This window comes from Trichosurus vulpecula, chromosome 4, assembly GCF_011100635.1.
Source record: "Trichosurus vulpecula isolate mTriVul1 chromosome 4, mTriVul1.pri, whole genome shotgun sequence".
Taxonomy (NCBI): Eukaryota; Metazoa; Chordata; class Mammalia; order Diprotodontia; family Phalangeridae; genus Trichosurus; species Trichosurus vulpecula.
Window position 1 is genome coordinate 133,485,355 of NC_050576.1, and position 17,738 is coordinate 133,503,092.

Below are 17,738 nucleotides of genomic sequence, written 5' to 3' on the forward strand. Positions count from 1 at the left end.
TTTTTTATAGCACTATAGTCTTCCATCACAACCATCTAGCACAACTTGTTCAGCTATTTTCCACCCAATGGGCACAGGCATCCTTTCAATTTCCAATTCTTTTGCCACCACAAAAAGAGCTCTATAAATATTTTTGTACATATTGCCCCTTTTTAAAAAACCTCTTTGGGATAAAGATCCAGTAGTGGTATTGCTGGGTCAAAGTGTATATATAGTTTATAGCCCTTTGAGCATAGTTCCAAACACAGCAAGGTCTATTTTAAAGTGAATACAATCTGATTATAATAGGGAGATCACATGTGCCTATATACAAGACACAGACAAAGTAGGTACAAGGTAACCTTAAAGGGGAAGGAACTAGTTGCTGGGTAGAAAGAATCGCCAGTGGAAACCAAGAAAGGCCTCCTATAGAAACTGAGCTGAATCTTCAAGGGAGCCGGGGATTCCCAGAGATGTATGGAAAGCACTCCATGTAGAGAGAGTAGCCAGAAGTGAAGCAGAGTATGTGTGACCACTGAGTGTGTACAGGAGATTAATATGTAAGGAGATTAGAAAGACAGGAAGGGGCAGGTTGTGAAGTTTTAAATACTGAAGGCAGTTTGTATTTTGATTTTGAAATTTATATTTTAGGGAGCCACTAGTATTTAGTGAGCATAAAGGTAATATGGTCAGATCTACCCTTTAAAAAATTTTTATTTTTAATTTCTGGAATAAAATAAACATTTCCATAACATGGTCTAATTAAAAAAAGATGATTGCACGTGAAACTGCAAATCTGTTACATACAACTTGCTATTCCTTTTAAGCATATAATAAAGCTACCATGTAAATTTCTTTTTTCCCCCTTGCCCCCACATGGCTACCATTAGACACAAATAGATATAGATATGTAAAGTTATTCCATATATGCTTCTATTTATGAATTCTTTCTCTGGATGCAGATAGCATCTTTCTTCACATGTCCTTTATAGTTAAGAAAAATTGCTTTGGCAGCTTTATGGAGGATGAGTTGGAATGGGGAAAGTCCAGTTAGAGGTCACAAGGGTCTAAACCAGAGAGCTGGCCAAGCACGTGGAGAGGAGAAATGTAGAAATAGAAGTGATAAGTTTTGGCCACTTGATGGGTGTGTCCAGTGAGCGTGAGGAAGAATGCATAAGAATTGAGGATAATATCTGGGTTGCAAACCTGGGGAACTCGGAGGTTAGTGGTTCCCTCAACAATAACAGGGAAGTTTAGGGGAAAAAGAGAATGAGTTCTGACTGAACACAATGAATGTGAGATACTCACGAGACACTGGGTTTTGAAAGATACAACAGGGAGTTTGCGATTCCTGACTGGAGCTCGGGAGAGATTAAGGATGAATCTTTTAACCTAGGAGATATCCACATAGAGATGATAATTTTACCCATGGGAGTCAAGTTAATGAGACAATAAGCACTTACTAAGAATTTATTACATGCCAGGCACTGTGCTGAACTTTGGAAATACCGATACAAGCTAAAAGAAAGACAGTCCCTGTCCTCATGGAACTTAAGCTTATGATAATGGGGAAAGACAACACACAAAAAAGAAGCTCGAAGGGATAAGGTTCTTGGACTCAGCCTAGAGGCAACTAGGTGAGGCAGTGGATAAAGTGCTGGGTCTGGAGTCATAAAGACCAGAATTCAAATCCAGCCTCAAAAACTTACTAGCTGTATGAACACTGGGCAAGTTACTTACCCTGTTTTCCTGTTTCCTCAATTGTAAAAAGGGGACAATAGCTCTTACCTACCAGGGTTGTGAGGATCAAATGAGATAATATTTATAGAGTCTTAGCATGGTACCTAGCATATTTTTGGTACTTAATAAATGCGTGCTTCCTTCCCTTGATGGGGCAGGTAGGTGGTGCAGTGGATAGGAGCATCAGACCCGGAGTCAGGAAGACTTGAGTTCAAATCCAGCCTCAGATACTTACTAGCTGTGTGACCCTGGGAAAGTCACTTAACCCTGTTTGCCTCACCTTCCTCATCTTCAAAATGAGCTGAAGAAGGAAATCACAAACCACTCCAGTGTCTTTGCCAAGAAAACCCCAAACAGGGTCACGAAGAGTGAGATGTGACTGAAATGACTGAACCACAACAAATCCTTCCTTGAAAAGGAGGCAGAGATGGAGATATAGAAACAGAGCAAGAAGCTATGCTTTTTATAGCCCTGGAAAGACATCTTCATATTTCTTTATATTTTATTTTTATATTTGGATTCTATGTGGATTCTATGGAGAAACACATACACCTAGGGAGCAGTACCAGATGGAGCCTTGACAAGAAAGAGAAAAAAAGAGATTTGAGATCTTGACTAGAGGAGGCAGTCTTACCCAGGAGACCAAGAGGCCTACCCAGTCTTACTTAGATCTGGAGAAAGGCCCACAGGCCATCCTATCTATGTGGCCCTAGCAAGGAAGAGGTATCAGCCCAGCAGGGGAGTGCTTATATCTACTTGTTAGCTGAGTCATGTGGCCTATCAAGAGAGGGCTGCAGGATTCCTTCCAGAAGCAGGGAGTTTCCCTGATTCTAGGGAGGCTTTGATATGAACCCATTCCACATTTTCTGTGGGGTTTCATAAGACGTGTTATATAGTCAATGTCTCATTAGCTTGAATGTTACAGGAGAGCTGAGGGGTTTTTTGGAGACAGGGAATTCCGATGTTCTCAGAGAAATTCTTAGGCAGGAACATAAGCCTAAGAGATTTTGTGAGAGACTCTCCCAAGATTGCATTTGGGTTTGTAGTGTCAGGATCTGGGGCCCACATGACTCAGAGGTTACTGTGGTATATTTGTTGTAGAAACATAATTTCTTCAATGAACTACATACACACTTATTATGGAGTAGGTGGGAGAATAGCAATTAAAGTAAGTGGACTTAAAAAAATTCATCCTGAATTCTTTTTTTTTTTTAAACAAAACACAACATAGGACAATTGTGTATGGATGTTTTTCTGGTCTGATGGCAGTACAAGCCCCCAGAGCTCTGTTCTCCTGGCTACTATGAAATCATTAATATACAAAACTTCCATATCAGTTTTAGGCCTCAGTAACTGAGGTGCAAACCTCTCTTCTAATTAGATTACCATTCCCTGAACAATGCAGGGTAGTGATTAAATGATAATCCTCAGGTGTTTTTATATTTAAGGAACAGCAGATAATTTACTGGGGGTGTTGTTGTTGTTTTATCTTCAAGGCCATGTGATCTGCTTAGCTTTGGCATCCCCAAATCAGTTCCAACACAAACAAAGCTGAGTTATCCCACTAGATGGAGCTATTTAGTCCCACTTGAGAAATTGCTGGTTTTGATCGAGTCTAGGTGCTCCCCAAACCATAGTACTTGGAACATTCTCAACATTCATTCATTCATTCAATAACCATTTATCAAGTACCTGTTCTGCAAAATTCTGTGCTAACAGCCCCTGTACTGGCTTTTAATTGTCATCAGTATTTCCCACCACATTTCTCCCCCCCTTTCCCCCCCCCTTCCCTAATCTAAGCTTAATTTAATCACCAACAACTACCACACGAGGTAAACAAATTAAATGGGCTAGCTATAGGACATCCCCAGTCTCAGCCATCATTTCCTTAGACCAGTCTCACAAATAAGCCCAAAATATTTTAGGCCAACAATAATCTGTATTGGACTGGAACAGATTTCTTGCTGAAACATGGGATAAAGATGATCATAAAAGATAAAATGAAAAATTTGTTACCTAAAATTGATCTGTACAAGCAAAATGAAACACAGAACCAAAAGGGAGCCAATTAGGAAAAAATCTTCACAAAAACTTCTTTGATAAAAGTCTAATATCTAAGAGATAAAAAGAATATATACGTATAGTCTTTATATCTACACCTAGCTACTTATTCATATATGTATATATGTTTGTGTGTATGTATATATGCATAGAGGTATATGTGTATTTATGTATACACACACACATATATATACATCATGTATATATATGTGTGTGTGTGTGTGTATGTATAGCTTTCCCTAATAGATAAGTAGTTAAAGGACGTAAACAGTCAGTTCTCAAATTAAGAAAACCCATATGAAAAAAGTTCCAACTCTCTCAAGAGAAAAACACATCAAAACAACTCAGTTTCTACTTTATATCCACAACATCGGCAAAAATAACAAAAAAGAGTAATAGTAAGAGAAGATTACTAGAGAATGGGAATTCCTCTGGGAACATCAGAATTCCCCTGGAACTTTTGAATTGGTTTGACCATTCTGGAAAACTTGGAACTACACTCAGAAGTTCACTACATTCTACATACCCTTTAACCCAGATGCCGCTGGGCACTACTATTAGATACATAACCCTCAAGGACAGGACCTAGCCGTACAATAACATTAATAGAGGCTCTTTTTTGTTGTGGCAAAGAACTGGAAACAACGCACGCAGGTGCCCATCATTGGGGGAGCAGTTGAACAAATGGTGGCATATGAATGCGGTGGTTTTCTATTGCACTGTAAGAAACAAGGACTATGATGGATTTAAAGAAATATACAAAGACCCGTACGGATTAGTGAAGTGAGCAGAACCAGGAGGAGAACCATTTCCACGAGGGCCAGAAGGGAAACAACTCTGACAGATCTCAGAAGTGAGTGACTTCCACAGAATGGTGATGAAACTTACCTCGCCCCTCTTGATGGGGGCACAGCTAACTGGAGACACAGAATCAAACGTGCATTCTCATTTATGGCCAGTATTTTAATTTGTGTTGCTTTACTACCTACGTATGTTATAATAGTGAGGAGTTATAATAGTTATAATAGTGGACTGGTGGACAGTGACAGATATGGAGTGGAGAAAGAGCACTAATAAAAGCATTTTAACAATAAAAAATATATAGTGCACGTGCTAAGAGATAATTTCCCATTTTATTCAAGTTGTTGGGGGCAGAGTTCATTTGACTAGAGTATTATTTCATCCAGGCATAATTAATTTAGGAAACTAGTGTTTGTGCTATTTACCTTTTGTTTTCCAATTTAAACATATATTTTGTTTTGTTAAATATTTCCCAATTATATATAAAAATTTTTTAAACATTCATTTAAAAAAAATTTTCAGTTCCTCCTTTTCTCCTTCCCTCCCACCCCTCCCCCACCCATTGAGAAGGCAAAGTGCTTTTTATTTATATGGGCACATTTGGTTGCCTCTGGTAGAATGTAAGCTCCTTGAGGACAAGAACTATTTCATATTTACTTTTTTATCCCTATTATTCAGTACATTGTTTATTTGGCATAGTATGCACTTAATAAATGTTTATTGAAAAGTGATTCTGAGCTTGATTCTCCCACATTTGGCTATGTATAGAATGCCAGGTACATAAAATTGCACAGGCAAAGGTATCAAAAGGTTCACTGGTGATTTTGTATAACCCTTACCGTACTACAGAACTGAACTTAAAAGCATCAAAGAACAAATCATCCAAGATTGTAATTAATCAGTCAAAAAACATTTATTAAGCAATAAAAAAAGAAAAGTGATTCTGAGCTTAGGGGCCCCATCTTAGGTGACCCAGCTCTCTCTCTAAAACAAGGGTCCCTCTTGCCTGGCCTGACCAGTGCAGTAATAGCAGACACAAACCCAGTTCTAGGATGTCCAGTGCTTTCCATGTCAGGACTGGATTCCTTTCTGTCCAGCGATGTGCCTTCAAGGTGTCAAGATTTCAGGGTGAATTCAGTTCTACTGCATGTTCCCTATAGAGAGCTCACCTGTTTTCCATCATATCCAACAGAGAACAGCCATGTTAAACTTTTAAAGTGGGTGGTTGTGAATCTTCCGGTAAGATAAGTCAGATTAATTCTCTGATTTAGCAGTTTCTTCAGTTTGAAGTCAATTCAAGAAGCAGTACAGTTGAAAGAAAAATTAATTTAGAGTTGGAGGATCTGGATTCAAATCTCAGTTCTGCTACATTATCTTCAATTGGACTTTTAAAGATGATAGTAGACAAAGGAGGCAGCTAGGTGGTTCGGTGGATAGAGCCCTAGGCCTGCAGTCAGGAAGACCTGAGTTCAAATATGGTTTCAGACACTACTAGCTATGTTACCCAGGGCATATCACTTAACTTCTGTTTGCCTTAAACCACACTAGAAGGAAATGGCAAAGCACTCTAATATCTTTGCCAAGAAAATCCCATGGAAGGTATTGGTGTGCTGTGGTCCATGGGGTCACGAAGAGTCTGGCACCAACTAAATGACTGAACAACAACATGTTGACATGTAGACAAAAACCCCATGACACCATGCCATCAAGAAAGCACTATCCTAGAATTCTGCTCTTCCCTCTGAACTGCCTAAAAATGTACACAAAAATGCAGGTTACCCCATAGACAATTGGGCTCATCTGACCCTCACCTTCAAATCCACTCCAACATATCTTATTCAGAACTTGCCAAGTCATTCTTGATGCAGCAGAAGGGCACTTTTGAGGATCTCTAGTCACTGAGGGCAAAGCCCACTGCTTATTCGTAGCTTCTGACCTTTACCTTCCTCACCCACAACTGAGTCATGGAGTGAGTCATTGTATCATTCAATGAGATGAGAGGCCATAGGCCCCTGAAGGGCACCCTGCCAGCCTCCTGTAATTATCTAGGAAGTCTTGAGTCTAATACCACTTCCCAAGGCGTATTAGGCAAAATCTTGAAGGATGAGAGCTTCTGAGAGAGAGAATAATGAAATACATGAGAAGCGGAAAGTTTTTATTCCTCCTCCCAACCTGGTGATGGAAATCTTGGTGTGGCTACAAATTTACGGTTTTCTGTGAAGTCATTGCCAGAAGACCCAAGGCATAGGAAACAGAGCTGCTCACATTTGGAGATTTTCCAGCTGTACATGGAGAAATTATGGTTCTGGAAAGGACCATGGGTGTTGGTTTCTCATTTGTATGTAAAGAATGTCTTAGATAATGACTTAGTTATATCCCCATAGACATTTCTCTGAGGTAGGTCTGGCTCAGATGGAAACTGGAAGGGCGGGGGGTGGGGGTGGGATTCCAAACTCCCTAAATGTCTTTTAGAAGCAGAATCCAAGTTCAAACTTGGAGAGTTCACTCTGCTTTATCCACTGAACCACGTTGTCAGTAAGATAAAATACTATCTGGGTGACCTTAAGCAACTCATTTACCTCTCTGGGTATATATCTATATCTATTTCTATATCTATTAAATGAAGGGGTTTGACTAGATGGCCTCTAAGGTGCATTTCAGCTCAAAAAAACCATCTATGACCTTTGATCTAAATGTATGGAAACAAGCATTCCATCATGGGTATTTTCCATGAAATAGGGAGAAACAATGTACTCCAGCCACAGAATTTAGTTTTGAAACTCTGTCCCTTGAAACTATTTTGAAAAATTATTCCCAGGACCCATTAACAACCCTGACTTCTAGAACTAAAACTAGGTCACAGAACATTCTAGCCACAGTAAGAAATACATCTAGAAAGGAAGAGTCCATTTAGGGATTGGAACAAGAGCTCTTTCTTCTTTCAGCTTCTAGAGGCCAAATGGATTGAGTGTTGGACCTTGGAGTCAAGAAGATCAGAGTTTAAATCCGCTCCCCCACCCCAGATACTTACTAGCTATATGACCCTGGGCAAGTCACGTACTTGTTAGCCTGTTTCCTACCTCTCGGGGTTGTTGTGAGGGTCCAATGAAATAATATATACAAACCAAAGTACTATATGAATATTATTATTATTCTCTGGTTAGTCTGTCTTTATCAGGATGGAAAGTTGGGGATCATTAGGAAAGATCCATAGCTTCGTTAACCACTTGGAATAAGCTCGTTACAAAATAGATGATCTCCTGGGGGCATCTAGGTGGTTCAGTGAGTAGAGCACCGGCCCTGGAGTCAGGAGGACCTGAGTTCAAATCCAGCCTCAGAAACCTGACACACTAGCTGTGTGACCTTGGGCAAGTCACTTAACCCTAATTGCCCTGCTTTTTCCCTCTTCCCTCCCCCAAAATAAACTGCTAGCAAAATACAGCATCACAAGTCTCATCATTTGTTTTGTTGCTGATGAAAGTAGTAGCCAGAGAAATGAGTACAATTAGCAAATACTAGTTTTAACTGTGAGAAAGGGGAAAGGAAGTGAATACGCATTCATATAGCATTTACTATGTGCCAAACACTGCCATGAGCTTTACAAATATGTCCTCATTTCATCCTCACAACAACCCTGTGAAGCAGGTATCCCCATTCTTTAGCTGAGGAAACTGAAGTTAAATGACTTGCCCGGGGGGAGTATCTGAGGTAGATTGGAGCTCAGGTCTTCTTGATTCTAGGCCCACCACTCCATCCACTGAGCCACCTAGAATCTGGAAGAAGGAAGGGCTCTTGTTCCAATCCCTAAATGGATTTTTCCCTTCCTAGATGTATTTCTTACTAACTGTGGCTAGAATGTTCTGTGACCTAGTTTTAGTTCTAAAAGTGGAGGTTGTGCCTTAGTCCAACCACAGAATTGTTCATTTTAAGTAGAATTGGTAGGAGTTTTCTCAAGAACCAGTTAAGAATCATCCCTTAATTACTTTCATATCTACAGGCTCACCGACAGACTCAGGAGGGAGCCTAATGAAACAGGTGAAATCCATCTTCCATTGTCTTATCTGTGGGCCCATGCTCTTTTCCTTCCAGGGACATACCTGAGGTTGACAGGTGTCCAGAGTGCTCACATTTTTCTTCTATATATACTCCCATAACTTTACTTGCCACTAACAAATTTGGTTTGAAGTTAGATGAGATGATACATGTGAAAAGCTTTGAGTTTCTTGAAATAAAGGTGTCCTATGAGTTCAGCGATTACAGACAATAAACTTATTTTTAATCTATAACCCATTGTAACTGTAACATTGAATGATGAATGAATGCATGAATAGAAAGAAGGCATTTATTAAGCACTTACTATGTGCCAGGCACTGTGCTGAACCCTGGAAATACAAATATGTAAGTGAGACAGTTCCTAGCCTTCCCTCAAAGAGCTTACATGTTCAAGCTAGAGACATGTGAGAAGGGTTGTTAGGGAAAGATGTCCTGATAGGTCACAGAATTATAATTCATGAGTCTGAGCAGTCCAACCACATTGCCCAAGTCCCAACCCTACAAAAGTGGGGCAAGTAGCTTGGACTTTCCTCCTTCCACATACCATTCATTCTCTCATTCCAAGATCCAGTGACTCAACGCCCTGTATGCATTACTATGCTAGCTAGTGGCTACACAAGTTCTTTCTACTCATACATGCTCAATGGATTCCAGCTGGTATCCCGGGTGACTAAGTCTGAGGCCACTGGCAGGGGCAGAGGCAGGGGCAGTGGCCAGGCACGTCTGTTCTGTTTGTGTGCATGTGTGAGATTGGAGAATGCCTTTGGAAAGTGGATCCACAGCCTATCTAGCTTAGCTCTGCCCTTTCCTTCATGGTTTCTCAGCCCTTATCAAGCAACCAACCAACCAATCAATCAACCAATATTTATTATAATTGGGAGGGACAGCATTCAAGTGTGGTGGAAGACAGGAGATGGAACAAGTAAGCAATTTGGCTGGACCACAGAGTGCATGGAAGAGAGTAAAGGGTAAAGAAGGCTAGAATGAGAAGAAGGGAGGGGCCTGGTTATAAAGAGCTTTAAATGAAAAACCATATATTTGATACTGGAGATAAGCCACTGGAGTTTATTGAGTGTGTGTGTGTGGGGGGAAGGGGCGGGTGACACAGTTAGACATGCATGCTATCATCAAAAAACATATATTAACCACCAATAATATGTTAGGAACTATACTAGGCTGATACAAAGTGAAATGAGCAGAACCAGAGAACATTGTACACGATAACAGCATCTTAAACAATGATCAGCTGCGGATGACTTAGCTATTCTCAGCAACACAAAGATCCAAGGCAATTCCAAAGGACTCATGGTGAAAAATGCTATCCACTTCCAGAGGAAGAAGTGATGGAGTATGAATGCAGAGCAAAGCATACTATTTTTCACTTACCAGGGTACATATGCCAAAGGGCAAATGAGTGGCACAGGCAAATGGTCCAAGAGATGTATTAGACACCTTGGGTCTAAATTTAGCAGCGCCTCCAGGAGTTCTCATATAACCATCTCATTTTTCATCAAAATTCTCATTTAACTTCACAAGGTATGGTGAGAATGCCATAATCTTCACTGAGGGGAAATGAGACTATCTTTAAACTTGGCCATGTCATAACCTTAACATGATATAGCTCTACACAACTGTAACCTGTTTCACACCAGTTGATGTGTCCCCTTCAGAAAGTAGGGTCATGTTGCGTGGAGAAGAGAAGGCAGAGGAGACTTATAATAACTGTTTTTCAGTATTTCAAGGGCTGTCACACACATCAGAGATTAGTCTTCTTTGGTCCAGCTAAATGGGTCTTCTTGCTGTTCCTCACCCAAAACATTCCATCTACCATGCCTTAACTTTTCTAGAATGCCTTCAGTCTTCAACCAAACTCTACTAGAATCCCAAGTTTCCTTCATGGCTTAGCTCATGTCTTCTTCTCTATGAATCTTCTTCTGGTTTTCCCCCAGTTGCTAGTGCCCCCCCCATTACTTTGGATTTGTCTTGTATATAGTTTATTTATACTTATAAATGTGCACGTTGTTTCCCCAAATAGAATTGTAAGTTTCTTGAGGGCAGGGACTGTCTTTTGCCTCTTTTTGTATTCCCAGAGCTTAGCATACTGCCTGGCACATAGTAGGTGCTTAATAAATGTTTGATTTATTGATAACATGTTACTTCCCCCAAAGAAGAGACTGTTTCATTCTTGCCACTGTATCATAGCACAGTTCCTGACACATAGTAGTCTCTTAATAAACACTTATTTGATTCTTCTGCTTGGCCAAAATAGGCAGAACCAGGAGCAATGCTCCAGGGTTACAAAGAGACAAATTTAGCCTTGATGTAACGAGAGATTTCCTAAAAATTAGGGCTATCCAAAAGTGGAACGAGGTATCTTGGGAGTCAGTGAATTTTCTTAATCTTCAGCAAATTGACTTAGCTACATTAAGGAAGAGATTCTTTTGGTTATGGGTTGAATTAGATGGCCACTGAATAACACTGAAATACTATGATTCAAACTAGGATGGTGCCACAAATATAGTGAACACCAATAAAAGTTTAATGAATGCCCTAGTGGCCTCCCTCCCTTCCTAGTATTAAATAATGGGTATATAGTAGGTACTCAATAAACATTTGTTGAGTTAATGGAAACACTCATGGTTGAGGGATGCTAAGTATATGGTCTATATTGCTTTTTGGGAGTTTCAAAAGAGAAGGAAGGACTCTGAGGCAGCGAGGCGGCACAGTGGGTAGAATGCTAGAAGACCTGGGTTCAAATCTAGTCTCAGACATTTACTAGTTATGTGACCCTGGGCAAATTACTTAACTTGTATCTCCTTCCATTTCCCCATTTGTAAAATGGGGATAACAATAGCAACGCTTCCTCTTTGTGAGGGTAAATTAAGAGAGTATGTGCCAAGTATTTTGCAAACCTTATAGTGGTATATAAATGGTAGCTATTACCATCATTATTATATCTGCTTTTTTTTTTGTCTGGACCTATGATTCCATTAGTGGAGGAAATTCCCTCAGCTAACCTGATCTGCATCTTATAGTCTTAGACAGTGGCCTGGAGCATTGGAAAGTTAAGTATTTTGTGCAGGGTCCCTTGAATTAGCTGGGACTTGAGCTAGGTCTTCATGGCTCTAAGGCTTGCTCTCTAGCTGTTATGCCAGACCCCTTTCTATGTGCATCCTGGGCCATTGCCAGTCATCTTGGCTTTTGTCTTGTCACTGGACTTCCATGACTCTGGAAGAAAGAGTGAGGCCAACGAGTTTGCGCAACTCTGCCTCACTTAAATCCAGTTCATGTGCAAGACAAGACATCACCACATCACCTGTGAAGTCCTTGGGTCCTCTTCAAAAACGAACAACAATTTCCCCGCCTCTGCAAATAGGGGACTATGGGGAGTGGCGACACAGGTCGGGCAAGACTTCACTACCAGCTTGAAGGGCCCCTTACTTTTTAGATCCCTGGGCCTTCTTTTAGCCCCAATCCATCCTGCTACAGGTTTGTCACCTAATTTAGAAACCAGCTGAAAACAAATGCTTCTGGATGGAGCTCAGCAGAGGGTGCAAAGCTCCCCTGAGATTCCCAGGGCATTGGCAGCTCATAAGAGAAACTTCATAAACAGTAATAATGTCTACTGCAAGTGGGTTACATAAAAATATAAGAACAACTGCTTCCCATCGAGAGAGGAAAATATCATCCCTATCATTACCTGTAGATAGTCATGTGAAAATTTCATGTCTTCAACCAATGCAAAACATGAATCAATGAAGTTATTGTGTTGATGAGGCCCATGGGATTTTTAAATACCTAGGAATTTGCTTGGGGATGCTCATCTGCCTTTAACAAACAGGCACAGGATGCACGGCTGATTGGCTCCACTCCAGATAATACTACTTTTTTTTTGGTTGGACCTGTGATTTCATCAGGGAGCACGTGGTAAGGAATTTCCCTCTACCAATACATGTCCACACATTCTCTTGACTTATAGTCTCTCTGTGACCTTGGGCAAATAACTTAACCTCTCAGTGGCTTGGGCCACTTATACTCTACCACTGTAAGCTGCAAAGCAAGGGTCAGTCTGTTTTGGTTTCCTCCCCTGACTGTCTGTACTTCCATACAATGCTTTAGCTGCTGTCTTACCCAGGGAAGTTCCTTAAGTGCCTGTGACCCCACATTGCCTTCAGTGAGGTCTCTCTACTCTTCACCCCCCACTTCTCCCATTGGTGAATTCTTCCTGGAATCTCCATTTTGAGGAAGGGCCTAGGCTAGCCATTTTTTACTTCTCTCCTGGCTCTGCTTCTGGCTCCCTAAACTTCACCACTGTACCCCCATTAACCCCTTCCCCCCATCCTTTTTCAGCACCTTTTTATGTATTGCAATGGTTCTCAAACTTTTTGGTCTCAATATCAAAATTCTTTTTCTTTCCTAAAATTTTTTTGTTTTTTTCATCATGAGTCTTTTGGAATTAACACCAAAATTCTTAAAAATTATTGAGGACCCTCCAAAGAGCTTTTTTTAGGGGGGGTTATATCTATCAATATTTCCATATTGGAAATTAGAACATCTTGTTATTCATATACATATTGTTATTCATAAACATATATTCATTAACATTGTTATGAAAATAGTTTAAATATTGTGGACTCCCCAAAATGGTTTTAGGAATCCCTGGGGGGGAGGGTCCCTGGACCAGACTTTAAGAATTGCTGATGTGTTATCTTCACTCATGAGAATGTAAACTCCTTGAGGGCAGGGACTGTCTTTCTTTTTGCTTGTATTTATATCACCAGCGTTTAGCCTGTAACATATATGGTTGTTGACTTGACTGATTTTGTTAAGGTACTGGACACTAAGGTCCTCTCTCAATCTGAACTGCCAAACATTTTAACTCTACCGTAGAGAGCGAAACTCCGATGGGCTGACCAAGCAGCCTGAACGCCGAGCGCCCGTGTTTGCCTAAAAGACTGTTTTATGGAGAATTCACACGAGCCAGTGCTCGCACGGAGGCCAGAAGAAGTAGAACAAGAACACTAGTATTGATGGTGAGACACGGGAGACAGTGGCCCCGGACCTCCAGAATGGCACGCCACGTCGGAGAAGGCGCTGTGCCCCAGGAGTAAAGCAGAATTGCTGTGGCATAAGGGAAAAGCGAGCTGTGCAAATCTAGAGACATCTCCACCCCAAATGTTGTAGAGCCTCCTGAGTTCATATTGGACTGATCGGCCTCTGTGGAACACACCCCAGCATCGTGATGTCATTGGACCTCTTCGAGTATGAAGGATGAGCAATATCTGGGCACTTAACACAGTTTTATTGCTGCTTTTAAAAAATCTTATTTTTTTAATGCAGTCACTGTCTAAGGCTATATTCTTCTTGTAGGATTGTAGGATTACAGATTTAGGGTTAGAGAGGATTACTTTATAATCATTTTATAGAAGGTGAAATGAGGTCAAAGGTCTTTAGGGTCACATAGGGAGTGAATGATAGAGGCCAGGTTCAAACCTAGGTCCTCTGGCTCCAAATCCAGCACTCTTCCCATTACACCAGATGATCCGGACACTGAAATAATTGTCTGTTCAGAGATTCCTTATCCTTTTCATCTTCTCCTTCTTTGGACTAGCCTCCCTATCCCCCAGAAGGGTCAGGTTCTCACCGGCTTCATGGCTCAAACCTGTCCAGTTCTGTAACATTCTCTTTTTAGAGTCTCCGGAGGCAGAAACTACAGTGACCAAACATTCCAAAACATGCGTCAGGACTCTGGGCATGGAAAGCAGGACACGTGCAACCTGAGTCCCTTCACGGGTGGATTGGCAATATTGGGATAAAAAGAAACATCTTTTTTATTTTTGCCAAAATATCTACCAGGCAAAAGACTGGAAATGCCATTAGAAATAGAAATGGTTTCTGGAAGACAGAGAGAGGTTCTCTTCTAGACCTCCCTCAGTGATAATGGAGCTCTGTATTTATAACTTTGCTACCCACTCAGCTCAGACAACAATCAATGAATGAGGGCACCTGAGGGTCACTGTGTACTGGTTTTGCTGTGAACAGTGCTAATTCTCATAGACACTTACCCCAGGCCAAGTCCCAGGGAAATAAGAGGCTGAGGAACCAGGGCAATGTACTAATTGGAAGGCCTTCTTAGGGGCCTCAGCGTCTTGCACAAAGCCTTTTGTTTATCTCTGGCCTGCCCTGCTGCTCTATACTCCTCACCCCATGCCCTTTTCCCTTTCCAAGCCCTGGACTTTGGAATGCCTCTTTTGTCTTTTACCATTTTAATGTTGCTCTAGCTCAGGGTAATTTTAATAATTTCTATTTTTCAGGGTTTCTATTGTGCCTGACTGTAGTAATGAGAAAGAATAGATGGTAGAAAATGTACTGGACTTGAGTCAATTTATAGGCAAGCATTTATTAAGCACCTATTATATATTCTTTCTCTAGGATGAAGATGAGTTCATAAAATTAGAATTTGGCTTAATTATAGCATCCCCATTGTCATCACTGTAGTCATTACACATATTGTTTTCTGGTCTGTTTAGTTCACTCTATACCAAATTGTACAACTCTACTCATGCTTCCCTGAATGTCTTATATTCATAATTTCTTCATCAAACTCATATACTACAATTTACTTAGACCTTTTCTAATAGAGGACACCTACTTTGTTTCTCTTTCTTTGCTACCCACAAAAAATGTTGCCTTGAACATTTTAATATATAGTGGACCTTTATTTCTTACAGTCATTTTTCTATTTAGGATATATGCTCAGAAGTGAGATTTCTGGGTCAAAAGGTATGAACAGTTTAGTTACTTTTTCCACATAACTGTACGTTGTTTTCCAGAATGGCTGTACAAATTCACAGTTCCACCAACAATGTATGTCTTTCTACAGCCCCTTTCCAACTCAGAACTGTTTTAATTTGAATTTCCTTTACTTTTATTATAATATGTGTGATTTAGAGCACAAGTGTCAAATTCAAATAGAAAGGCACCACATATTAACTTAGAAACCATAAATTGAAATTATCTATGTTGTATTGTATTTTTATTTTGTTAAACATTTCCCAATAATAATTTAATCTGGTTTGGGCACCACTTGGGAGTTTTGCTGGCCCCAGTGGACTTTGGGCAGAGAGTTTGATACCTCTAATTTAGAACATGTTTCTTTTGCTAGGTTGTTTGTAGTTAGGAATTTTTTTGAAAACTATTTGTTCATATCCTTGTTCATATCATGGCTCCTGGTCTATTGGGAAATTGTTCTTGGTCTTATGTATTTGTGTAAACTCCCTTTAGGGAAAAAAGGAAAGAAAGAAGGGAGGAGGGAAGGAAGAAAGGAAGGAAGGAAAGGAGGGAGGGAGGGAGGGAGGAAGAATTTAAGACCTCCCACCCCACCCCTCTGCCCCATCCAAAAGAAGCTAATGGGGGAAGACCAAAATCAAAAGGGAGCTGAAAAGCAAGGAGGGGTTGGTAGGTCAAGATGAAGCTATCAGTGAGAAAGCTGGTTTTGAAGTCTGGGAAATCAGGAGCAGAGCTAGGAAGGTAATAAAGACTGGACATCTTGAGCCACTCCACAAAATGGACGGCTCCAAGAAGAACTCACCAAACCAAAAAGGGGAATAGGCCTGGCAGAGGGATATTCCAGGGCTTGAAGGCCACAGAAGTGGTTGGATGTTCCAGGGTGAGGAGGCCCCAAGTGCTGTGGGAAATTCCAACATAAGATAGCTGCTGATGCATAATTTTGAAGTCCAGAATGTCAGGAGCAGAGCCAGGAAAGGGATATAGGAACACATATATAACACATATATGTAATATATACATATTACATATATATATATAGAGGGAGAAATGAACCCAGGGATGTAGAAATACCAAACCAAAATTCCCAAGGCAAGGGCACCTGGAATGAATTTGTGGACCCAAGCATTCTTTAAGTCAAGGAGGCAAAGATTTGTTATGCTTTACGTAAATAAAGTGGGCAAGAGTTCTCAGGGAACCTGCAACCATACAGGGCCACAGGAAAAGTTTAAGTACAAGATTTAGGGATGAAACCTGTCAATTAGGTGTGTTGGGGTAGGATTAGGGAGTGGTCAGGGCATGATTAGGGGTTGGTCAGTTCTTAAAGGAACACACACTTTTTGTATCTACTGCGCAGGTATCTTACCCAGAGTTCACTGGGAAATATCCCACAGGGGGGCTACTTGGGGGTGTGGTTTTGCCTGTGAAACGTCACTGAGTCACCAAAAGTTCACGGCTGATAGGGAATATCCAGGTGGATTCTATCACGGGTCTTGTTAGACAAGGTTAATGCAAGGGAGTATACATTTGACTATGTCTAGGATACATGTTGGACTCAGTGTATAGTCAGTTATCAGCATCCTGAATCAATCTATAATTGGGCATAGCTGCTTACTGAGGAAGAAGTAGAGATAATTTTGGGGCACATTGCCCTTTAGCTAGAGAGAGGCTGCCTGGGAAAGATGTTTGAGAACTAGATGTGTTCTGAAATTGGAATTCTGCCACAGGCACAGCACCCAGGCAGAGGCTAAGGGGAAATGTGATGTTAGAATTAGGGTCCAAGCACAAGCACCCCATCATTTACACATGTATGTGCATATACACAGACACATATTTACTTATACATATATCCATATTTATGCATACATAAAATGATATATTTTGGAATCAGACATTTATCAGTGTTTTTTTCTACTCAACAGTTTCTTTTATTCTAAGTTAATTTTGTTCTTGTAAAAGCTTTTAAATTTTATGTAATTGAATCGGTCTATTTCATGCAAAGTCATTTGCAAGACCAGACAAACCATTAAGGCTTTAGAACATTTTTATAGATATTTTTGTTTCTATATCACATTCATTTCAAAATGTATGCCTCTTCCTGCCCAGAGAGCCATCCTATATTATAAACAAAAGGAACAAAAAGAGGTCAGCAAAACTAACCAACACATCAACCACATGTCACATTCTATGTGATTTTCTATACCTGTGGTCCCTCTCCTGTGCAAAGAATGGGGGAAGATGAATTTTTTCATCTCTTTTTTTGGGAATGAGTGCGGTCATCATCGTTACACAGCAACCTGAAAACTCCTGAAACCTTA